This window comes from Mustela erminea, chromosome 9 (genome assembly GCF_009829155.1).
Source record: "Mustela erminea isolate mMusErm1 chromosome 9, mMusErm1.Pri, whole genome shotgun sequence".
Classification (NCBI taxonomy): domain Eukaryota; kingdom Metazoa; phylum Chordata; class Mammalia; order Carnivora; family Mustelidae; genus Mustela; species Mustela erminea.
In genome coordinates, this window is record NC_045622.1 from 63,609,080 (window position 1) to 63,634,772 (window position 25,693).

The following is a 25,693-nucleotide window of genomic DNA, read 5'->3' on the forward strand; positions in this document are numbered from 1 at the left end:
TAGGTTCTAAGAAAACCTTTGCATCTATGGAGTGAAGAATGGGGGAGCATCACTCAGTATCTTGAAAGGGAATGAGAACGAAGGTACAATATCAGAGCTAAATAATGAATAAGAACCTAATCACAGTCTGAAACAAATATTACTAAACTTTTGGGGGAAAAACAGCTTAGGTTTGTGAAGTCAAGCACAGGGAGACAGCAGAAGCAAAAGCATTTAAGGAACTCATATGGGGAGTTAGGAAGTAAAAGCATTCTGAAGCATTAAGCAAACTTACTGGTAAGGGAAAAAAAGAAGTTCCTGCTGGGGACAATAGTTGGAATTGTGTTTTCTTGTAGTAGAGCAATAGGTCCTTATTACAGATGTTGGAAATATGGAAAATCTTCCTTGTACCCCAGAAACAAGAAAAATTTAACTACTTAGAAATTTTGAAACACTTTCCAAAATGCTTGGATAAAAAGAAAATCAAAATTGAAATTACAAACTCACCAGAAAAATATGAGGAGGAAAATATTTCCTATCAAACTTATGGGACACAGGTGAAAGCTGTACTCAGAAAAAAAACTTATAGTTTCTAATGTACTTCCTATGAAAGAAGAAAAATGAAAAAGGAAATTAACCTCATACTCACCTTTAGCAACTAGGAAAAGAACAATTAAATAAGCAGAAAGTAGGAACAAAGAAATGAATAAAGGAAAACTTCTATTAATGAAACAGAAATATTTTTAAAGATTTTTAAAATTTATTTATTTGACAGGCAGAGATCACAAGTAGGCAAAGAGGCAGGCAGAGAGAGAGGAAGGGAAGCAGGCCCCCCACTGAGCAGAGAGGCCGGGCCTCGATCCCAGGACCCTGGGATCATGACCTGAGCCGAAGGCAGAGGCTTTAACCCACTGAGCCACCCAGGCACCCGAAACAGAAATACCTTAAATGGTAGAATAATAATTCTACAAACTGATTCTTTGGCATGATTAATAAAATTTTTAAAAACCCTTCAACTCTAATTAAAGAAAATTGAGGCTAAATATATATGATTTAGAGTATGAAAGAAATCACAAGCACAAATAAGAAGGACAAGACGATCATTAATACTGGAATTCTAGGGTAACTTTCCCGTGTACAATTGCCATGTAACAACCTCCCCCCTCAAACTTAGTGGCTTAAAACAGCAGGTATTGTGCTCACAGACTGTATCAGTCCAGAAGTGAGAAAGGGCTCATCTGGGGGTACATCCTTCATGTCACTTCACTGAGATGCCAGCAGAGTTGCAGTCAACCAAGGGTTCAGTTTAGACTGTCTGTCCAATATGGCTCCCTCCACTGTACTAGCTGAGAGCTGGGAGCTTACAGAGTGGAGCTGGAGTCATCAGACTTCTTACATGGCCATAGACCGCCCCCCCCCGCCCCGCCCCCAGAGGTGAGTACCTCTGAGACCTAGGTAAAAGCTGTGTGGCCTTTTCTGAACCAGGCTTGGAAGGTACATGGCATCACTTCAGCCAAAACTGTTGGTTGAAGTGGTCATAAGACTGCCTAGATACAAGGGGAGTGAACAGAAGTCCATGTCTTAATAGGAATGTTAAAAGTTTCACAGAAATGTTTTAAAATCACCACCAGCAACAAATTTGAAGTCTAAGAGGAAACAGACCATTGGCTAGCAAAATGTGAATTACCAAAAATGACCCAAGAAGTGGAAAGCTTGAATAGATCGAATTCCATAGAAGAGACAAGAAAAGTGGTTAAAGATCTCAATGCATGAGGTGGTTTTTCGGCTGACTTCCACGAAGATTTTCAAGAAGAGATGTGCCATATTATTTAAACTAGGGGCTATCAAACATTAGTGGGCACCAGAATCACCTTGCTGGCCAGTAAATATGCGGATTCCTGGGCCCCATCCCCAGAGATTCCCATCCAATGGGTCTAGGGTGCAGAACGAGCATCTGCATTTCTAACGAGCATATAGATGACCTTGATACCTCTTGTCCACAGAGTCCACTTCGAGTAGCAGTGATTTAAACCAGAGGCTAGCAAGCTCTGGCTTGTGGGCCAGATGTGGTCTGCTGCCCATTCCTGTAAGTAAAGTTTTACCGGAATACAGCCATATCAATTCATTTCCATACTGCTTAAGCCTTCTTGGGCACTACAGTGGCACAACAGAGACCATCTGACCCACAAAGCCTAACATACTTACTGTTCTGGCCCTCTGCCCCCCAAACTGGCTAACCTTTGTCTTCGGCAATTTGGTATCCTCTGTTAATTCTGATGGTTAGGGTGCAAAACTGAAACACATAGCTTTCTTTCGTCTCACTATTTGCACTTAGTTAACAACAGCCTGGATCAGTAAGTTAAAAGGGATGTAAGACTGTCCAAGTTCAGCGAGACAAGATGTTTGATCTATCAAGGGCCCTGAAAGAAGTAACCTGAGGCATGCGTGGTGTCTATTTGCCCACCCTGATTGTAAAACACACAAGGTTTATGAATCTTTCCAAACAACTGCTGGAAAACTGCCACAAAATATGGATATAATGCACACATTTTTAACTACACCATTAACAATGTATCAGATTTCATTCCAACTACTGTGGAAGTTATTGTAATAATATGCAAATATTTCACATTCATAAACAAGTGAAGAAAGTAAAATCATTTTGTGATTTTATCAGAGTGTAATACAGACCAATTTTGTCATGTTTGTACACAAGATTTCTGAGATTGATGTCCGCTCCTGAAAGAATACTAATGTTTCAAATGCTACGAGCCTATATTTTATCAGTTGAAAATGCCCCCATTATTAAGACATCTTTCAAAGATCTTAACTCTCAACCCAGGGGGTGATTTTTGCACTTTAACACCATATTCCCATGATGTTAATTCCAAAGTAGTGACCCAGGACATATTAACAACAGAAACATTTTAAGATTTGCATGTTTGCATTATTATTTAAAAGGGAAAAATGCATTTGTGGTACTAGGCAAATGAAAATATATACATTTGTTGTTATAGTCAGAAGAAAAATTGCAGATAAAAATTTCCAGTGTGGGCAGGAAACAGTTAAATGCCAAATCCCAGTGAGGCAGGAAGTAAGGAGGAAGGCCACCATGAAGTCCAAGAATGGTGGCACAAGAGAATGAACCACAGAAGAATGAGGCAAGGTCCGCTGGGCACAACCAGACATGGAGATTTTCTCACATGAACAAAGCTTGGCACATAGAAAGAACTCAACAAATATTTGTGGAAGGAAGGACAGAAAGCAGGAGAGATGAAAGGGAGAGAAGGCAGAAGTTCACAAAACAAAGCCATGGCTCCATTCTCGCTACCAGATGGTAGCTATAAAGAACAGTTTTGAAAGGTGACCGGTAATAAGTAAGTTTCTCCACCAGAAACAAAGACGGCCAGAAGTCAGTGTGCAATTGCTAGGGGACTGATATGTGAAGTTCCTAGCAAAGGAACAGCTCTGCAAAGGACACAATGGCTCCTGACATGTCGGATACCAGCATGTGTCCTCGTGCCCTGACTCTAAATACTACAGAGACAACTCTATGTCCAGGAAGAATAAGGCTCCTCTGAAACTTTACTTTTAATTTTTAAAAAAAAATTTTTTTCAGTGTTCCAGAATTCATTGTTTATGCACCACACCCAGTGCTCCATGCAATATGTGCCCTCCTTAATACCCACCACCTGGCTCACCTATCCCCTCACCCACCTCCCCTCCAAAACCCTCAGTTTGATTCTCAGAGTCCAAATCTCTCATGCTTCATCTCCCCCTCCAATTTCCCCCAACTCACTTCTCCTCTCCATCTCTCAATGTTCTCCGTGTTATTCCTTATGCTCCATAAGTAAGTGAAACCATATGATAATTGACTCTCCCTGCTTGACTTATTTCACTCAGCATAATCCCCTCCAGTCCCGTCCATGTTGATACAAAAGTTGGGTATTCATCCTTTCTGATGGAGGCATAATATTCCATTGTATATATGGACCATATCTTCTTTATCCATTCCTCCACTGAAGGGCATCTTGGTTCCTTCCAGTTTGGCGGCTGTGGCCATTGCTGCTATGAACATTGGGGTGCAGATGGCCCTTCTTTTCACTACATCTGTATCTTTGGGGTAAATACCCAGTAGTGCAATTTCAGGGTCATAAGGGAGCTCTACTTTTTTTTATGATTTTATTTATTTATTGGACAGACAGAGATCACAAGTAGGCAGAGAAGCAGGCAGAGAGAGAAAGGGAGGCAGGCTCCCTGCTGAGCAGAGAGCCCGATGCAGGGCTCGATCCCAGGACCGTGGGATCATGACCTGAGCGGAAGGCAGAGCTTAACCCACTGAGCCATCCAGGGGCCTCGGTAGCTCTATTTTTAATTTCTTAAGGAATCTCCACACAGTTTTCCAAAGTGGCTGCACCAACTTGCATTCCTCTGAAACTTTTAACCTTGATACACAAGAGGAAGTTTTGCTGTTCACATTATTTCTCTGGTCTACAAGCCTATGTTAATAATATTTAGGAAGAGGAAGGGAGGAAGAGGAGTGTATCTGCTGTGCAGTTGATATTTGTCTGGGCATGCTGGGGAAAATCTACCAGGAAAGCAAGATAATTCCAAATTTTATCTAGAATAGAAGCTTCTAGAACTAAGGAGTCCATGTTTATGCCTAAAGACTGTGAGTCTCCTGAAAATGTATGCAAAAATGTGTGTATGTCCATTTTTCTGAGAGGAGATACCGATACTTTCATCAGAACGCCAAGATGGTCCACAATCTGCCATCATGCCCTCAAATATAGCACCACAGGTACAGGGATTTTGAATTGTAAGTCATTTGTGGGGCACAACATTCTAAAATTAAGTAGAATAGAAAAATATGAGAGTCTAACACTTGTCATAAAGTGTTATTATAAATTATTTCTTCAAATGTATGTGTGTCTGTGTGTGTGCAGCAAGGTAAATTTTTTCATCCTGAGGTCAGGGTTAAAAATGTTTGAAAGCCACTGCTCTAAGGCATGAGAAATGGCTCTATACAATTTTGTAACATATTAAATCATCATCCATTGAAAACAATTAGGTGATCTGTGGTTCCAGTGGGCATTCTACTGTTTGGAGTGACACCTGATCCACCAAAATGAAATTGCTATTATTAAAGAACTGCAATCTGCAATCCTCAGTAGTAAAAGTATGTCTTTGTAAGGTCCTATTGATCTTTAGATCAACAACTATGAAGAAGTCGCCTCTGAAAGGACACTGTACACTGGGTGTCTCAGAGAAAATGTAAAATACTGAATAAAACATTAAGGAAGAGAAGAGGACAAATATTTCCTGGGAGGATAGAATTCTCTAAGCACCTTAGAAAGATATTCAGGAAGGAAAGCGTGTGGAAACTCACCCCTAAACCTGGTACAGCAATGAGGTTTAGAAAAAATATTATTTATTTTACACAAACCAGACAGAAAAATATGGTAAATTTGCCACGACCGCCTGGGTGTGAGTGTGTCACTTTAGTCCCAGTTACCAGTGTCTGGTACTGTTCGCTACCTCTTCAGGGCCTCAATACAAGAAACGTAAATGGTCCAGACACTGAATTTGGCTTATTATCTAAAATGTTACTAAAACACTTTACAGATTTGAGTTGTCCCAATCAATGCAAAAATTTCAAAAGTAACCCTACATTCTACTCAGCCAGACCACTATTCCTCCCCAACCCACAAAAGACCAGAAGTTACCCTCTCAGGCAGGTACCTTCTCTGGCTTGGGATGCAAGTATATCTGAGATCAAAAGTGAAGCACCGTACTGAGTTTCTGCAGTCGTCATCCCCTGCTTCCATCCCAGAGCTGGGCTTATAGCGAGCACACAGGAGACCAGAGCTGTCTCACTGGAGAAGCTGCCACACACACACACACACACACACACACACACACACACACACACACGCCCCAGATGCACAGATACTGACATATAGGGATTCCTTTCCTGCAGTCCCCAGAAAAAAAGACTTAGATCCTGACCAGGTCGCCTTGACTAGCCGACATACAGCCTGTCATAAAATCTTGATACCTCATTCTTAAATAAGAAAACACAGGCAAGTACAGCTAGACATTTTATGCAAGACACAAAAGTGAAAGAAAACAAAAACAAATGGGGGAAAAGGAACTCAAAGAAAACAGAGGGAAGGCCAGGAGCAGGATTACGCCATATTGTAACATTCCCCAAAGTTAAAAGATATCATATCCATAAAATAAAAAGCTACAACAAAAGAACATTCAGAAACCAGAGGGAGTTCTTAAAATCCTTTAAAAAAAATTAAAAGAGTTAGAAGGTAAATTTGAGAAATGTCTTAGAAAATAGACCCCAAGGACAAAAAGATGGAAAATGAGAGTGAATGGATGAGAAAAATTAAATGATATGTCCAGGAGGTCATGAATAATGAGTTCAAGTGAAAAAAGATAAAGAAATTGAAAGAGAAGAAATGATCAAAGAAATAATACAAATAAACTTCTCAGGAGTAAAGAACATGAATTTCCAAATTGGAAGAGTCCACAGAGTTCACAGCAAAATTAGTGAAAAATGATCCACATCAGTAATCATAAAATTTCAGAACACAAAGATTACAGAAAAGAAAGGTTGGTAAGGAACTGCACAATGGGGTGGGTGGGGAGGGAGTCAGGGTGACAAACCTGAGCTCACTGATAAGTATCAGCCTCACCAAAAGCGGGACAACCAGACCCCGTGTCTGATGATGTGGTGTGATGCTCATTATGTGATACAATAGGAAATATACAGCACCACCTGTCAAGTATTATTATTTAACTGTTGAAGTAGAATTTAATTAAGCCTAAGTCGAAATACAAGTGATTTTTTTTCAACTGTTATATTTTTCAGGACCTTAAAATTTCATTTGGTTTTCTTTATGTCCTCTATTCCTATGCTGAGATGTTCTATTAACGGAAATATTAAGGGTGAATCATGTCATTTTAGCAATCTTAAGTATAATTTTATAGATTTCTCTGTTGCTACTAACTAAAGAAAAAAGCCAATAGCAGGAATTTTTCTGGAAAAATGAATTGCTTGGGGACATAGGCAATTTCCCATGAATTTTGCTGAGTGACCAAACAGACAAGATGTGTCCTGCACTAGTGTCTGATGTTCAACAAAGGCCGAATGAATGAATGAATGAACGAATGAACAAATGAACACATGTGTATATGCACGTCCTACAAGCTTTGAACAAGGAGCAGAATGTCTACTACTTTCAAAAGGTCCTAAAGAGGGGAAGGCTCTAGGGTTACAATCCCCTAAGAAAAGAATCCCTAAAAGTCTGGGGCCGGGAAATGTTTCAGGTGATGATTATGGGACAATGAACCACTGCTGTCTGGCCAGTTCACCACTCTGACTGGAGGACAGTACATGAAAACTAAAAGGAATGTTTCTAAATATACTGATGATATAAACTGGAATGAGTAAGTTGAAGAGCCGTCCAGAATCTGTTCTCCCTTTGGTGTTCAGCCCATCCAAGAAATGTCAGATCTAGCCAGAAGGATTTTATGACTGAATGATTTGCAAAATTTATAGAAAAGACTTTTTTTATTTTTGAGAGACACCTAGAGTGAGTGAAAAAGAGAGAGAGCAGGTGCACAAGTGGCAGGAAGTAGGGAGGGGGCAGAGGAAGAGGGAGAGAGAGAACCCTAAGCAGGCTCCACGCTCAGGGCTCCACTCAGAGCTCAATCTCACAATCCTGAGATCAAGATCTGAGCTGAAACCAAGAGTTGTATGCTTAACTGACCAAGCCACCCAGGTGTCCTTAGAAAAGACATTCATATATCAATATCAAGGCCAATCTTGTTGGGGGAAGGGGTGGTGTTTGAGAGCCATCTTGGAACACTGCCCTGCAACTTTAAAGTTGTTCTCTCAGCAGGACTGATCTCTCTTGCCCTGGTCTGATGAGGCCGTGAGTAATCATTTGGGAGATAGTGTATCTGAATAAGGTAAAGGAGTAAGATGGAGACTAAACATGGACCCGGAGACTTGATGAACCAAACTTTCAGCAAAAAACAGGCTATACTACTGGGTATTTACCCTGAAGATACAAACGTAGTGATCCAAAGGGGCACGTGCACCCGAATGTTTATAGCAGCAATGTCTACAATAGCCAAACTATGGAAAGAACCTAGATCTCCATCAACAGATGAATGGATAAAGAAGATGTGGTATATATACACAATGGAATACTATGCAGTCATCAAAAGAAATGAAATCTTGCCATTTGCGACGACATGGATGGAACTAGAGGGTATTATGCTTAGCGATATAAGTCAATCAGAGAAAGACAACTATCATATGATCTCCCTGATATGAGGAAGTGGAGATGCAATGTGGGGGGTTTGGGGGTAGGAAAAGAATAAATGAAACAAGATGGGATCGGGAGGGAGACAAACCATAAGAGACTCTTACTGTCACAAAACAAACTGCGGGTTGCAGAGGAGGGGTAGGGAGAGGGTGGTGGGGTTATGGACATTGGGGAGGGTATGTGCTATGGTGAGTGCTGTGAAGTGTGTAAACCGGGCAATTCACAGACCTGTACCCCTGGGGCTAATAATACATTATATGTTTATAAAAATTTTTTAAAAAAAGAAAGATATGAAAAGTACAGAGGAAAAAGAAAAACAGGCTATACATCCTACAAACAGGCAAGAATCTTTTCACCTTTAGCCTTAAGTAATGGAGCGCCCATAAAACATCAATACCAATAAAGATAAACTGCTCTAATTTGGGAGTGCAACAGGACAGCAAGAGATTTGGAGAATCTACCTGCAATTGCTTCTTTACGTTAAAGAAAGCCCCCTAGTAACTCATGGAATAATCACTTGACATTAACATAATCATGTAATTTACTTGGCACTTAACTAACAAGAATATGTGTAAAAAGAACTCAGGGAGGTTATCATATCCCCTTAATAGCTAACTCATAACTAAAATAATACACAAACAGAGACTAAAATAAATTTTAAGCTTCTATAGATTAAAAAGAATATTTGATGTATCATCCTTCAGTGAAAGACAACTATCATATGATAGTTATAGACAAGAAAAGATTATATGATCAATTTAGGTTCTAAACAACATTTTACAATGGAAAATAGATGAAGCAATTAAGAGCCCCTAAAGAATTCAGTTTTATACCTTAAGATAGGAATTGGATTAAATTATATCAACTACTTGAGAAATGTGTATATTTTTCAATGAGTGTATTATTTTAAAACTGACCTAATTTACTAATGAAAGAACAAGAGGCTTTTCATCTCTCCTTTTCCATAGAGGTTTTTGTGGTTTTTTTTTTTTTAATAGTTCTCAGTTTCTTGACTCTGTGGTATAATACAGTTTTACATTTTCTGCTTTATCTGCTGAAGCAAGATAACTCGGTAGCTATTGTCCAAATAGATTTTCATTTCACCCAGACCATAGTTTTATACAAAGTAAATTTCCTAACTTCAGAGAACTTAACTATTCCTAATGAGAAACTCTTTAGGCAATGTCAAGAAAAAAAACCCATGAAAGAAATTCTGCTCAAGTACAGTATGAACAATTCCTTACTAAATAGCTTTTATTCCCCCACCAACTTCAGTGCATTAAGCACATTCCATGCATATCTTTCTATCATTGTATATTTTAGAATAAAAAATATATAAAATTCTACAGGCCTAAATCACTTGCTATTTTACTTTTCATTTATTTCAAATGTTTCACAACTTAAGTCTGTGATATTACAAGCCCCTCCAGAAGACTTAAATAGTATTAAAATACTGCTTTCAATTTAAAGGGCAAAATATCTGGAAAATTAAGGTCACAATGTTATACAGCCTAATGGAGTATGGATTTCTACTTGAAGTACCCCAACCAGAAACTTCAGCAATCTTAAATCTGTCTCTCCTGGATATAATAAGTTTTAAAGCTTTGAATGAATTTTCAGAATATGTTTCACATCTCTCATAACTTCAGAAAAGGATGCAGCAGAGAAGAGTCTCTATAATAATGGAATTTTTATGCAGTACCAATAAGTTACAGAGCCTTTAAAACAAAAGATGAATAGGATCATACTTAGAGGAGGAAAAATAATGGGCATTAGAAGCTTTCTTTGTAAAATTTTTTTCTTAGGCTCCAACATATTTTTCAAAAGATCAAGAAAGAGGTAGATTCTTTGATCCAGGATGTTACAAATGCTATAGAACCATGATTAAACCACTTGTTAATTTTCAAATGTAAGGTTTTCCAGCAGTTCTATAGCTAATATGGCTAGTTCCATATTCCATTATAGCACCTAAGCCATTTTTTTCAGGTAGGGCACTACCTGGAAAATACTGAAAGATCAAATCACATGGAACATGTACAATATTTGAAACAGGGAAAAAATGCAAAATGCATTTCAAAAAATTTGCTTTTACAGTGTTCATCTAAAACAATGATTCTCAACCAGAGGTTATTTTTGTCCCCTGGAGGATATCTGGCAATGTCTGGGGTCATATTTAATTGTCACAACTGGGATCGCACTAGTGGCATCTGAGGATAGAAGCCAGAGATGTCGCTGAACATCTACAATGCATAGGATGACCCCTCAAAAAGAATTGTTCAGTCCAAACTATCAGTAGTGCCAGGGCTGAAAAACTCCAAAACAATATCAAATACATAATTCAATGAAATCAAACTTCTGAATGCATGAAAGAACCTTAATAAACAAAATGATTTCATTTCCACCTTTTAGAGCTTCTTATTACCTCCTTCAATTTGATGCTGCTGAATACAGACTCTACATCTGTTCTCAAGGTCTTTTTCTAGTCATTTATTGGATCCCGACATGCTGTCGCATATGACCAAATGAAAATTACATAAAGGATCTTGTCCTATGACATGGATCCAAGGAATCAAAGAGAGAAACACTACATTGACAATTGAACCATCACTCAAATTAGCAGATGAAAACATTTTCAAATGCCTTCAGTGATTAATGGCTCAAAAACACATAGTTTTTAACTATGGGAATTACAGCACTACTACTTTTCTCGGCCACATTTGTTGATAAAACAAGGTATTTCAAATTTATAAGACTAGGAAAATAAAACACACAGTCTTTAGAAATACTCATCATGTAAACAATGTAACTAGAAAAATTTAATAGTCTCCTGTCACATGATCTTTCTAAATAGTAATCCACAATTATCATGTCAAAATAATCTTAAAGGAATTTTGAAAAATCTAGGGTCCCCAACTTAATCCAATATGAAAACTGCCTCCAGAGCGGATGTTAGATTTTTTTAACCCAGATTTATATGTGGTCATAATTACTATGTAGTCAGAGATTGATCTTCATTAACAAATAGCTAGTGTGATGATTGTTTCTGAAGAATTCTGAATGAAGGACACATTTCATTTTTTCCTTATAACTTTTTAATATTTTTGTCTTTTTATAATTTTATATGAAAAGTAAAGAATATATTTAAGAAAAAAACCCTCTGATAATTCATATACACTCATTAACTGGTACAGAATCATATTCTATCCCAAGGCTAAATTTTAAGAACAACAGAGTTAATCATAAAGATGTGGAATTCCTAAATGATTTCTCATTTAAAAAACTACCACTTATAAAAGGAGGAAAAAATGAATATAACTGAGACTTATAAAGAAATGCTTCTAGCCAAAACAATAAAGTTAATTACAAATACTAAATCAATTATAAATATTTACACATACTTTGTTTTAATTGTCCTTGGAGATATACATTTCTATAAGAAATATATCACCACTTGTATATTTAAATATCACCTGTTATTTCAGTTAAAAAAAAAACCCTCAGAGTTATATCAACTAAAGTCATGACATGGGTCTTACAGTCATATGTTGAAGAGCTATCTAAAAGCTGTTCAGGGGCGCCTGGGTGGCTCAGTGGGTTAAGCCGCTGCCTTCGGCTCAGGTCATGATCTCAGGGTCCTGGGATCGAGTCCCGCGTCGGGCTCTCTGCTCAGCAGGGAGCCTGCTTCCTCATCTCTCTCTCTCTCTCTGCCTGCCTCTCTGCCTACTTGTGATCTCTCTCTGTCAAATAAATAAATAAAATCTTTAAAAAAAATAAAAAATAAAATAAAATAAAAGCTGTTCAAATGTTTATTCAAATAGAAGTGAAGGGCACAACTTCTCGAAGGAAAATAGGTTTTAATAAAAAGTTATAAATAGGACGTTGTTTACCAAAAGTATAGGTCCAAATGAACCAATGGATAACGAAATTCTATATGGAACTATTCCAAACTCATTTAAAGTCACATTCACTTGGAAAACCCAAAACAATCAAAATAAATACATTACCTAGACATGCTTTCAAATCTATTTCTCCCCGCTGGGTATCAACAACCAGAGAGGGTGCTGATTTGTTCTTTTCATTCTTTTTTATGGCTAAATGAGCATGCAAACCTTCAAAAGGGAGGCAAAAATGGAAATGACAGCACCACTTATGAATCTAAAATAATCTCTGTGAATCAATGTCACTGAAATGGGCAAAAAGACATATAGACATCCCAAACAACTCGCATCCCTTTGTAAGAAAATCTGAATTTAGGAAGACTAACATTACAAAAGATTCTTATATATATTTATATTTCAGTCCCTGGATACATCTGTTTAGAAATCATTAACTACTTTTGAAGAGCAATCAAGCAACCAAAAATTAACTTACAAATTCCTTCCAAAATTTTTCTTTGGAGGCTACATTTGCAAGGGATTGTGTCAGGCACAGCAAGAGAAGCAAAGACTTACCCATCACAGACTTTGGCCTCAAGAAGCTTATAAGTAGCTGGGAAGATAAGACATGCCTAGAAATAACTTCAAAACAAAGTAAGAAGAGAGAAGTGCCTCAAGAGCAGTAAAAATAAAATGTCATAAGAAGTGAGAAGAGAAAGAAGTGACATACAGCTTGAGGGATCGGAGAAAGATGCTGAGATTTGATGGGAACATTTGCGATGGGCCTGGAAATATGCATGACCAGCTTGGAAGAAGGTAGACACATTGCAAGGAAAGAGAAGCTAACACAAGTGAAGGCAGACATATAGGAAAGCATCCATACTCATCTAGAAGTTCTGTTGGTTAACACAGAGTACTGCCCGAAGAGGAATAACTAAAGATGAAGGAGGACATTGAAACTAGGACCAATTTGGAATAGCTCGACCATAAGGCTGAGAAGTCTGGACTTTATTGAGTAATTGGGGAGCTGGTAAAGATTTCTGAGCAGGAAAAAGCATCATCAAAGTTGTGCTTTAGAAAGATCAATCTAGCAGTAATTGAAGTAACCGAACATCAATCAAATGCAGATGATATAGCACAGTGAATATAATGTAAGCCTGCAGGAATTCAGGAATTCATTTATAAAAATGTAATTTATATGCATCTTTTCAGTAACACAGCTCTATAAACTGTCTTGCTCATAGACTAGTACCTAATTATATAAGCATCTAAAAAGGTCATAAGTACTATAAAATGATATCACAAAACCTCTTGCCTCTGCCTGGAAATCCTTCCACCCCCTTTCCCTTCCGGTAAACTCCTTATCCTGTAGGTCTCAGTTTAAATGTCACTTCCTCAGAAAGGCCTTTTTTAATCACTTATCCAAATTAGGTCTCCCTGTGCTTTTTTCTTCATTGCACTTAACACAATTTATAATTACATATTTTGGTCAGTAATTGATGAATGTCTATCTTCCCCACTAGATTAGAGAGGAAGGATAGTACTGTTTTTACTCATCATCATATTATCCAGATATAAAACAGTACAACACATAGTAGGCACTTAATAAGTATGTATTCTCTGAAGAATGAGTGAAGAAGAGGAGGAGATTTTTTTTTAATTTTTTTATTTTTTATAAACATATATTTTTATCCCCAGGGGTACAGGTCTGTGACACGCCAGGTTTACACACTTCACAGCACTCACCAAAGCACATACCCTCCCCAATGTCCACACCCCACCCCCTTTCTCCCAACCCCCCTCCCCCCAGCAACTCTCAGTTTGTTTTGTGAGATTAAGAGTCATTTATGGTTTGTCTCCTTCCCAATCCCATCTTGTTTCATTGATTCTTCTCCTACCCACTTAAGCCCCCATGTTGCATCACCACTTAGAGGAGGAGATTTTAAGGTCATGGCTGTAATGTCCCTCTGCTAAACTGGCAAAGATACTTTCTTTCAAAGAGAAAATTAAAAGAATTCTTAAATGTCAATTAAGGAAGGCCACATTCCCATCTTCTAAAGTTAGAGTAAAAGTCTATACTTCAGGGGTGCCTGGGTGGCTCAATTGGTTAAGCATCTGCCTTCAGCTCAGACCATGATCCCAGAGTCCTGGGATTGAACCCCATATCAGGCTCCCTGCTCAGTGGGGAACCTGCCTCTCCCTCTCCTCCCCACTCATGCTCCCTCTTGCTATCTCTGTCTCTGTCTCTGTCTCTCTCTCTCTCAAATAAATAAATAATCTTTTTTTAAGTCTGTACTTTAACATAAAGTAAATCTTAAACCAAGTATTCAAGCCAAAATATACATTCCTACTCTTCATATTTTACAGAAATAATTCACAAGGCAACTACTGAGCGAAATACAACAGGGAACAGAATCTGAGTACAGGGTAAGCATTCTAAGTCAGATGTTAAGAAGGTGACTATACACTTGTGACTCCTTGGATCTATGCATATCATGTTAGAACCTCAAAAAGAACTTCAACTTGCAACATGAAAGATTTTATGTAAACCTAAATCATCACTGTAGTAGACAAAACCCTCAAAGAAAGATGGCTAACTTCTTCCCAAATAATTCATTTCCAAATAATAAGTATATGGCTTTCAATCCTATGCTACCTGACCTTTGTATTTCACACCACAAACTTGGTATGGTATTTTCTTCATATAACAATAAATGTATGGAAAGTCAGCAGTATAGTGAAACTTAAGTCATAGAGATCTCGAGAAGTCCAGAGGAGTTCAACATGTAGTATTTGAGGTCTTTTTCCAAGATGAAGTTCTTTGCAAAATTTTAATGTGGAAAAATCACTTAATTCATTAGTATATGTGAACTATAAAGGCCTAACCAATTGTCAGTAAAGAACTAGAGAAGTCGGCTTACCCCTGGAAATGCTGGGCTAACTTGGTGCAATGGAGTACCTGCAACAAAAGGAAAAAGGAGATTTCCATCATCCATCAGGGGGTGTTTGTTCAAGAAATTTTGCAAATCAGATGTGCTATATAAACTTAAAATGAAAAGGAAAAAGGATCAGCATAGATTTGCTCAAAGAGGTCGTTATTTTTGCTATAAGGAGACATCTACGTCCCTAAAAATCACTACACTAGAAAAATCACACACTAGAAAACACAGGACTTATGAGGGAAATGCAGTTCGGGACACAATACTCAAAAACTTTGTGATACACACACAAAAGATAGAAACCTAAGAAAAATGGTAGCCCAGCTTTATATATGTTAAATGGTTAAGAAATACATAAGTATATTATCTTATTTTTTTAATTAAATTTATTTATTTTCAGCATAACAGTATTCATTATTTTTTCACCACACCCAGTGCTCCATGCAATCCGTGCCCTCTATAATACCTACCACCTGGTACCCCAACCTCCCACCCACCCCCGCCACTTCAAACCCCTCAGATTGTTTTTCAGAGTCCATAGTTTCTCATGGTTCACCTCCCCTTCCAATTTCCCCCAACTCCCTTCTCGTCTCTAACTCCCCATGTCCTCCATGCTATTTGTTATGCCCCACAAATAAGTGAAATCATATGATAATGGACTCTCTCTGCTTGACTGATTTCACTCAGCATAATCTCTTCCAGTCCTGTCCATATTGCTACAAAAGTTGGGTATTCATCCTTTCTGATGGAGGCATAATACTCCATAGTGTATATGGACCACATCTTCCTTATCCATTTGTCCATTGAAGGGCATCTTGGTTCTTTCCACAGTTTGGCAACCGTGGCCATTGCTGCTATAAACATTGGGGTACAGATGGCCCTTCTTTTCACGACATCTGTATCTTTGGGGTAAATACCCAGGAGTGCAATGGCAGGGTCATAGGGAAGTTCTATTTTTAATTTCTTGAGGAATCTCCACACTGTTCTCCAAAGTGGCTGCACCAACTTGCATTCCCACCAACAGTGTAAGAGGGTTCCCCTTTCTCCACATCCCCTCCAACACATGTTGTTTCCTGTTTTGTTAATTTTGGCCATTCTAACAGGTGTAAGGTGATATCTCAATGTGGTTTTAATTTGAATCTCCCTGAGGGCTACCTTATTTTGAAAAAGACCTGAAGTTTGCTTGTGAATGTGAGTGTTGGGAAGGCTGGAGTTCATGAGCTAAACTGCTAAGCCCCAGAGCGAAGGCTCTGGGAAATCAGAGCGAATCAGAGGGAAGGGGTGTGGCAGCAGCCGCTGGTGGGTGTGGCTCATAGCCCGCAGAGTGAGGTAGCTGGGAGACATCCCAGGCGTGTGGAGGTGCCGTTTTGTACACTCCTGCACGGCTCAGTTCAACTAGATGCAGTATTCTGTGGTTCACCTGGTATTTCTTGCTGACAAAATTGTGCATAAGCAAATACAAAGCTCATTTATGCTCAAAGTGTTTCCTAATATATCAGCTACTCTGCAGCAAATTCAGGTTTTCAAAACAAGCGTTCAGTTCAGAGCAGAACTATGGCTTTCACTCATATGTGGAATTTAAGGAACAAAACAAAGGAGCACAGGGGAAGGGAGGAAAAAATAAAGTAAGATGAAATCAGAGAGGGAGACAAACCATAAGAGACTCTTAATTCTAGAAAACAAACAGGGTTGCTGGAGGGGAGGTGAGGGTAGTATACTGGAGGGAAGTGTAGGGAGAAGGAGTAAGCGGGTGCTGGGTATTAAGGAAGGCACGTGATGTAATGAGCACTGGGTTTACATGCAACTGATGAATCACTGAACTCTACATCTGAAGCCAACATTACCTTATATGTTAATTGAATGAATATAAATAAAAATTTTAAAAATATCAGAACTATGTGGATATTTAGGATCAAACAGCCAATGCCAATGGGAGAGTGCAATCATTTCCTATTGTTCAAATGTCTTGAGCTCAATGGAATCACAAGATTTTGAGAAATCACAGGGTCTCTAATAGAAAAAAGTCACAATTTCTAAATAGATTTGTATGAATTATATGGCCATCCTCCAGGAAATGCTGGGATCTGCTTGGTTCCATGAAAGTACAATCTTTTTCATAAAATCATTGCCTTTACAGCAATAAGTATGTAGTGACATAAAAGTTAAGCATCACTGATAGAGGATTTGATCAAACCTAGTTTTTGCTCAGGAATACTGCATCTCCTTTTCCTATCACCATCAGTATCATCATGAGCACCTTTTCTCTCCCCCATCAGCAGCCATTACTTATGATAACTGAAACCAAAGGCAACAAACTGGCATAGCTGAATTCACAAAGCTTAACAAAAGCACTGCTTTTGTCCTTGATGCTAGTTTCTGGGTTGATATTGCCACAATGGTCATGTAGTGAAAACAGTGTTTGCAAACAGATCTTTCATCTAGTTTTAATTAGGAAAACACAACCTCTAGGAGAAATGTCTGAATCTCTCTTTATAGCATTTATCAGGCATTATCTGTTCCCTAGGACCGCAAGCATCAGGAAAAGTCCATTCAGTGCTTCATGCAAAGTTAGGACTTATAATCTCTGTTGAATAGTTGACCTTACTTGATTTGTTTTGCTATTTATCCCACATAATTTTATTCCCAAAATATTAAATTCAATTTTCAAAACCAACATAGTCACCAGTCACCATCAATGGAAGATTACTTTTTTTTTGTTTTAGTTACTATAAAATTAAAAGATGACTCCTGCAATAAAATTTGGAAGAGTCCAGAAGGTGTGAAATGAAAACAGAAGTTCATAACATCTCCATTTTCCACCTCAGAGACAACTACTTTTAATGGTTCTTATGTAACATTCTAGAATTCTTCTATGCATTTATATGAATAAATTATGTATTATTTTTAGTAAATAAAATAATATTGTATCTAGTCTCATATAACTTACTTTTTTGTCTAAATACTATAGCCTGGCCTCTTTCCCATTATCAGTACATAAATTTTTATATCTTTTGTTTTAATGGCTATATAATATTCCAAGGTACATAAGAACCTTAAGTTACTTTAAAAACTCTTGTCAGTAGTCAAGTAAATTGTTTCCAAATCCCTTCTCCTTTAAGCAATGCTATAAAACAATACCCTTTTACATATATCGTTGTACTCTCAATATATTTGTAAAATATATTCTTAAAAGTAGTATTGCAGAGATAAAAGGTATGAACATTTCTAATTTTGACAATGCCAACTTGCCCCCCAAAAAAGGTCCAATAATGCCTATTTTGCCATACCCTATCATTAAATATTTTCAAACTTTCTCATCTGTATCAATTTGATAAGTGAAAAATGGCATCACCTTTTAAATTTCTACCTCTTTAATTATAAGTGAGACTATTTTTTCAAATTTTTATCATTGCTATTTTTCTGTAAAATATTCACTTAGATTATCTGTTTTTACACTGGGTTCTTTATATTTCTCATTAGCTTACCTATCTGTGACGCCCGAATGTTAATAATATCAACCCTTCTTCTGTCAAATAGATGGCAGTTACTCTCCCCTACTGGAGTATTTGTTCATTGATTCTTATCATGGTGGTTTTGCCATGCAAAAGCTTCTACTTTTTCCGAGGTCAAGTTATTAATCTTTTCCTTTATGGTCTCCGGGCTTAGAGTTATGCTTAGAAAGACCCCCACATCCTAATTTCATAAAACTATCTGCCCATATTTTTTCCTTAAAATAATAATAATAATATATAAGAGTCAATTTTATTGACTGCTCACTCCGGGCTGGGCACTGGTTGGAGCACTTCACATACATTACTGCATTTAATCCTCGCCACAATCTCGGTAGGTTGGTAGTGTCATTATCTCCATGACACAGATGAAGATTCTGTGACTACAGATGAGGTTTAAACTTATCTAAAGTTACACAGCTTGTATGTGGCAGTGCCAAGATTCACCTCAGACCAGCAAATTCATCAACGTTAGGCTGCATCTACTGACTCTCTCTCCACTAAGAAAAATGAGTTCAAGGGAGCCTGGGTGACTCAGTGGGTTAAAGCCTCTGCCTTCAGCTAGGGTCGTGGTCCCAAGGTCCTGGGATCGAGCCCCGCATCAGGCTCTCTTCCTCCTCTCTCTCTGCCTGCCTCTCTGCCTACTTGTGATCTTCGTCTGTCAAATAAATAAATAAAATCTTAAAAAAAAAAAGAAGAAAAAAGAAAAATGAGTTCACCCATTTATATATAACTTCACCTCTTCTATCTTCCTCCACCTTATACTTGTTATAAATTCTCCCTCGCTACTAATTGTATAGTCCTTACATTTTCTTCTGTTTTCATAAAATGCAGTTATTTATATTTGACTTAGTTCAGTATTTTGAGTGGATTCCACATGTCCCGCCAATCCTTTCAAAGAGTATCTGCTTCTCCATTCCTAAGTTCTTTTCCCTTATTTGTCACATAAATAACTAATTTGACTCACGAGGCAGTTTTTCAGGAACCAGTTATTCAAGAACCAGTTATTCAAGGTTCTTGAATACTTGAGAATATTGTTTAAATATAAACTATAAACATAAACCATAGCTTGACCAGGTATTGGGTCTTCCCACACATACCCCACCAAAGCTCTAGAAACACTTATCCACTGCCTCCTAGCTTTGACTATCACCATATTTGAGGCCACTCTGATTTTCCACCTTTTGAGTGACTCACTTTTTCTGCCCAGATGCCTATAAGATTCTTAAACTTGAAGCACACTAACTTTACTACCTTGTGCTTACTTGCTGTTGATCATCCTGTTTCAGTGTTTCCTAGAAAGCACATGTGCCTTTTTGATTCTACCTACTATGAATTTCCTTAATTTCTAAAGGTTTTTTTTTATTATTATTACCTATCTAAATTTTTTCGGTCCATCGGTTCTGCTCTCTTTATCAGGCACACCTATAATGCATATGTTGGATCTTCTCTGCCTGTTTTTATATCTAAATTATATTTTACAAAACTCTTAGTTGCAAGCATATGGTAGAAGCCTAATGTGAACTAGCTCAAAGAAAAGAAATGTATTAGAAGGATACTGGAGTACCTCATCTATCTTTAAGAAATGCATAAAAAGCATCAGGACCTTATTGATAACACTTGAATGTCACTATCACCATGCCTTTTTGTCTCCTGTCTTTTTTTCTGCTTCTACATGTTGACTTGCTCTTACTATCATAGACAGACCAGCTTCCTTCATGAGGCAGGGAATGTGGCTGCAACAGCTCCAAAGCCTCATAGCCCATGATTCTCATCACTAGAAGGGAATTTCCTTCTTTTCCTTAATTCCAATTTTTAAAAACTCTATGTTCCCTTCATATTATTTGAGTGAACAGATATGCATTTTTCTGGAATTTCTGTTTCCCAAAATAATTTTTTCCCCTGAAATAATTCTTTTTTTTAAGATCTTATTTATTTATTTATTTGACAGAGAGAGAGAGAGAGAGAGACATCACAAGCAGGCAGAGAGGCAGGCAGAGAGAGGGGGGAAGCAGGTTCCCTGCTGAGCAGAGAGCCAGATGTGGGGTTTGATCCCAGGACCCCAGGATCATGACCTGAGCTGAAGGCAGAGGCTTTAACCCACTGAGCCACCCAGGCACCCCATCCCCTGAAATAATTCTTAACATGAAATGCACTTTTTCTGTATAATTAGAGTAAAGCAATTTGGCCAACTTTGGTTTGCTAATTTATTTCTTGATTCATTTGATTCTGGTCAACTTCTGCAAAGCTTACTTCTTCCTTTCTCCCCTCTCATTTCAATACAGGTTAGAAGCCAAATATTTAAAAAAAAATACTGTTCTCTTATCCTTATTTTCCCACTATTCTGAGATATGGAACTAGCTCCCTTTGGGATTTTCCAATTTTTCACATGGCCTGCTCCAACTCCTAAACCTCATAGGATGAACACTCAAAGCCTTCCACTTCCTTTTAGTGAAATTCACACTCTGTTTATAGACCAGAGAAGTGTGTATCAGTTTTTAGCATCCTCCTAGATTTGATCCATATTTCACTATACTTCTTAGATACCAGTCCATGCCTAGAACTTAGCCATTTCCTAGTTATGCAGAATTTTTCTTTGTGTTTCATTATGCTTGTTGAGTTTTTAATTATTTCCATGATGGAGAGTATGGTTAATATGCCTTTACTTTTTAAATATCTCCTGAATCTTTAGAAGTCATTGTTACTATTAAAATCTACTTTGAAAAACTTACAATACATTCACTCATCAAATATGCATGGAATGTTAACTATGTGCAAAGCACTTTGAAAGGCATGGAGGATATATCAGTGAAGAAGACAGAAAGAGTTGGTACCTTCTAGGAACCTACATTATAGCGAGGAAGCCAGGTTTTAAACAAATAATCACAAGGATAATAGATCAATAAGTGAGTAAAGGGGTGGTTGCTAAAGCAGAGATTAAATAGAGTGCCCACGAGGTATGGATTAAATTATTTTAGCTAGAAATCGTGCTTCTCAGTATGGGGAGAGGCAAAAGGGTCCTTGAGTCTAATTTTATTTTGTAAAGTGTCTCTTGGGTTTGCCTCCCTTAGTGACAGACTGCACGATGAGTAAGTACCCTATATCTGGATGTAACAGAATTTTTCTTTAGCTGTAGAACCTAAAAATAACTACCTTTCTTCTTGGAATGCAAAGCCCATAGGCCTTTTGAGAGTATTCCTTGAGATTCAAAGTTAAGGAAACCTGTTGGGGTAAACGTGACATGGCCATGACTGAAGTCTTCTGGCAGAAAGGGAAGCAAATGTCACTGAAAGAGTATTTGCTAAGCAGGAGCTGTCTTAAGCTCAACTCAACCCAAGTGCTCATGAAGGAAGAGTGACGAATGGCTCTAGCCTAGCCTATAACCGCCATAACACAAGATTATGTGTTGGGGAATGATGACTTCGTGTATGAGTGTCAAATACTGACACATCCTGTAATTTGGGCAGGTCATCACAATGTCAGAGATGATTTGCCCTTTGGGGCTATGCAGGATCAGTCTTCAACAGTAAATCTTTATACAGCTGTATTGTACTTTCCAGATTTCCAGTCCCTCTCTACCTGGCACCCGAAACTAACACTCATTTGGAAACTTCAGGTTCTCAGACAATATATAAAGTGAAGGGAGAGTCCTCATCAGGGAGAAACTGAACTTTTTGACAATAAAAACATGTAGAAAAAATGCAATTAAGTTGATATTAAAAGAGATATGACTACATTGGGATTTCTCTTGAAGAATGACACTTGAACAGAGATCTGAAGGACCATGAACAGTAAACTAGGGGAAGCAAAGAATGTGTTCCAAAAGGAGGATCCCCACAGGAACATGGCAGACCTGAGGAAACCAAAGGAGACCAGGATGGTTAGACTCTGAAGAAGGGCTATGCTGTTGTCAGTCAAAGATGATGAGGGAGGCCGGGGCCCGTCTCGTAAAGAGGCTGGTAGTCTACATTAAAGATTTCAGCCTTTATCCTAAGAGCAATGTAAAAGTAATATGTAAGCTCTATGACATGATCTGATCTGTCTTTGTAAAATATGACTTTATTTGCAGGATATAGGAGAATCAAGGGCAGAAACCAGTAGGAAAGCGGGTTGGGAAGCTATTTGAGGAAGAATGGTTGGGCACAAGCAGATTTGTAGATTTGGTTGGTAGGGAAATTCCCATCAAGTGTCTTCTTTCTCTATGAAATAGCAAATGGGAGAGAGAACTCACTTTGGACAACTATGGATTGAAAATAGAGAAGTAAATTCAATCCCAAAAGCCTCTTGGAAGAAAGTAGGCACTTTGGCCTTAGAGAATTCCACTACAGACTTAGAAGGAAATTCTGGCACTTGTGGATCCAGTGTCACATGGTACTGCTAGGTTAAGAATTCTATATTATTTTGTCAAAATAAATCAAAGTTTCAACCAAGAGATTAAAAGCTATATAAAGAGATACAGCTTTTGCTTGCCCTTGTACAGTATGTGGATGTACTCTTCCTAAGAATCACCTTCAAGCAACTTCAGATGAAAAAAGTGAGAGAACTTGGGGAATACTTTTTGCAGTTGACCATCGATAGACCCTGGCTAGACCACAAAAAAGAGGGCCTTATTAAAAGCATTCTTAGCTGATGGCCCTTTCACCATTAACCAGTCACTTGGGTCAAAAAACAAAAGATAAACGCTATTCCCCAGGTCTGGTGCCACCATCAACATGGAGGAAATGATGAAAGCCCCAGATTATAGGGGAAATTCAGCAACGGGTGCCTTTGGGAGAAGAAAGCTGACATTCTGTCCTCAGCCCTTCAAAAACATATCCCAAGCAGAAAGAGATCCAGGATCAAAGCTATCTTTAAAGGACCAAAAGATCTCAGAAGCACTGCTGCCTGCAGGTGTAAAAATAAAGTGACAAAAGTATACTGACAGACCAAATTAGTGATCCCTAAACTTCCTTTTAGTTTGGCCCACTACTCTTCCTATTAAGACTCTAGAAAGTCCTTGAGAGGGCACCTCCAGTAGTGCCATTTATGAAAAACCAAGCCAACAGAGAGAACACCTAGTAAGATAATTAGTGGATTTTAGGAGAGGGAAAAAAAAACAACAAAGTAGTGAGAAGTACAAGGCATAGATTCACCACCACCTAATCACTGCTACATGGAGAATATAGGTCTTTACTGTGAATATAGGCAGAGGTGAAGAAACTTCACATTTTTAACAAAAATATCCCTACTCCCACCTCCCTGGAAGTTATAACCCTCTACTTTTGCTGTAATTGGGGTTTACCTATGGGGTTAATTTCCCATTGGATGTAAGCCTATGACTATTCCTACCCTGCAGGCAGCATAAAACTGAGGCAGAAAAGAAATGCCTTCTGCATCAGGAAGCACAGTTTCCCAGCAGGAGTCACAAAGCCCTGAGTTCAAATCTCAGTCCAGCCAAGCACAAGCTATACTACCCCGGGCAAGTTACTGAAACTCTTTGTGCCTCAGTCATCTTGTCTGTAAAAGGGGATTCGAATCTGCCTTATAAGATCAAAGGGAAATGGATAATATATACGAAGTGTCCTAACACAGTACCTGGTATGTGTTTAATACACAGCATGGGAAAGGGACTGTTAGGAATCACCAGTTCTTCCCTTCATGCTCAGTGGTCTCAGGTCTTAGGTGTGACTTGTCTCCCTGGAAACCCAATATCCTGTCTGCTTCTCTCTCTCTCTCTCTCTCTGTCTACGCGGAAGACTCTCTTGTTCCTCTCTCTTCCAGCGGTCCCCTGAATTTAACGTCTTTGGTATCCAGACCTACAAACTCTGCTGACCCACCTAGCTGTATAACTTTCCTCCCTGGCCTGGCCTCTTCTGTGTGTCACCATTCATCTCCCATATGACACATCTGAAGTCCAGTCAGATTGTTTCTGTCCATTTGAAGGCTGCCTAAAAGACTTTATTTAACCTATAGGAGTCAGAACCATTTTTTACCCAGAACTAACATTCCTGGTTAAACTACTCTCTTCTCAGGACTGTGCTGGACTCTGCAAATAACTACCCAGATTCCTCCAAAATATGACTCTCCTCTTTTCCAACCACAGAGGTTGCCTGAAAATGTTGCTTCTAAATGAAGCCTCCTGGTTTCTGCATTGTAATTCAATACCTTGTTATTTCTAAAACAGGAAAGCTGAGAAATAAAAGTCTCTGGGCATACTTAAAAAAAATCCTCAGACCCATATTGTGTTAAAATTACCAGAGAGTATCTATTAGTGAACACTAAGTAATTTCACTCTTTCATTACTCTCAGAATATATTCTACGTCTTGAAGGAATTAAATGGGATTGGGAGAGTAACAACCCAAAATTGGTTTAATATTTAACGTGTGGTTAGTTTAGAGGCAATAAAGAAAGGTCGAGGTCATTAGCCTTTTCTATACCAGTTATCATCTCCGAGGATATCTTTTTTTTTTTTTTTTTTTTTTTTTGGTCCCAGGATGTCTTGATTAAATTCGGCAAATACAATCTATTCAGCCAATATTGGGTCCTTTAATAGTCATATATCCCTTTATTACTATAAAGATGACTCTTTGATTATGTTTCTAATTCAAAAATTATTCTGCTACCCAAGTGTCTTTCACAGCATACTTCTTTAACTTAGTATACTTGCAATTTTGCACTTCCAAGACCAGGAAGCAGACAATACTGACATTGCCAGGTGATAGACTGACCTCTAGTGGAAATTAAAGAAATTACCAAACAAGCTTTTTAGAGGGTCTCTAGTAACAAAGTTGGAGCTGTCAAACTCAGGACATTGTTAATAATATTAAAGAAACACTGATAATACAAATTTACTTGGGGTTTCTTAACCAATTCAAGTTATAAAGAAAAGAATAGGATTAAGAGCAGAGAATCTGATTCATAGCTCACTTCAGTCACTTCCTGCCTGACAATGTTTTTCTCAGTTTCCATCTGTAAAATGGAAAAGATTATATTACCCTATCTCGCAGAACTGACGTGAGGATCAAATTAGTCAATACATGGAAAGTATCTAGAACACTGCGTG

General features: G+C 38.1%; 1 protein-coding gene across 9 annotated transcripts in view; it reads right to left on the reverse strand.

Moving 5' to 3' along the window:
* The window catches only part of STK33 (serine/threonine kinase 33), a 154,300-nt gene that overhangs the window by 99,946 nt on the left and 28,661 nt on the right, over nucleotides 1-25,693 (reverse strand). For 5 of the 9 annotated variants that reach the window (XM_032359061.1, XM_032359058.1, XM_032359062.1 and 2 more), the window contains exon 2: nucleotides 15,124-15,161. The exons of 3 other annotated variants lie outside the window; for them this stretch is intronic. The gene's annotated coding sequence lies outside the window, so the exon portion shown is untranslated. Of the gene's footprint in view, nucleotides 1-12,331; nucleotides 12,350-15,123; nucleotides 15,162-25,693 lie in introns of those variants that run through there. One more of the 9 variants, XM_032359066.1, reaches the window with a different exon arrangement.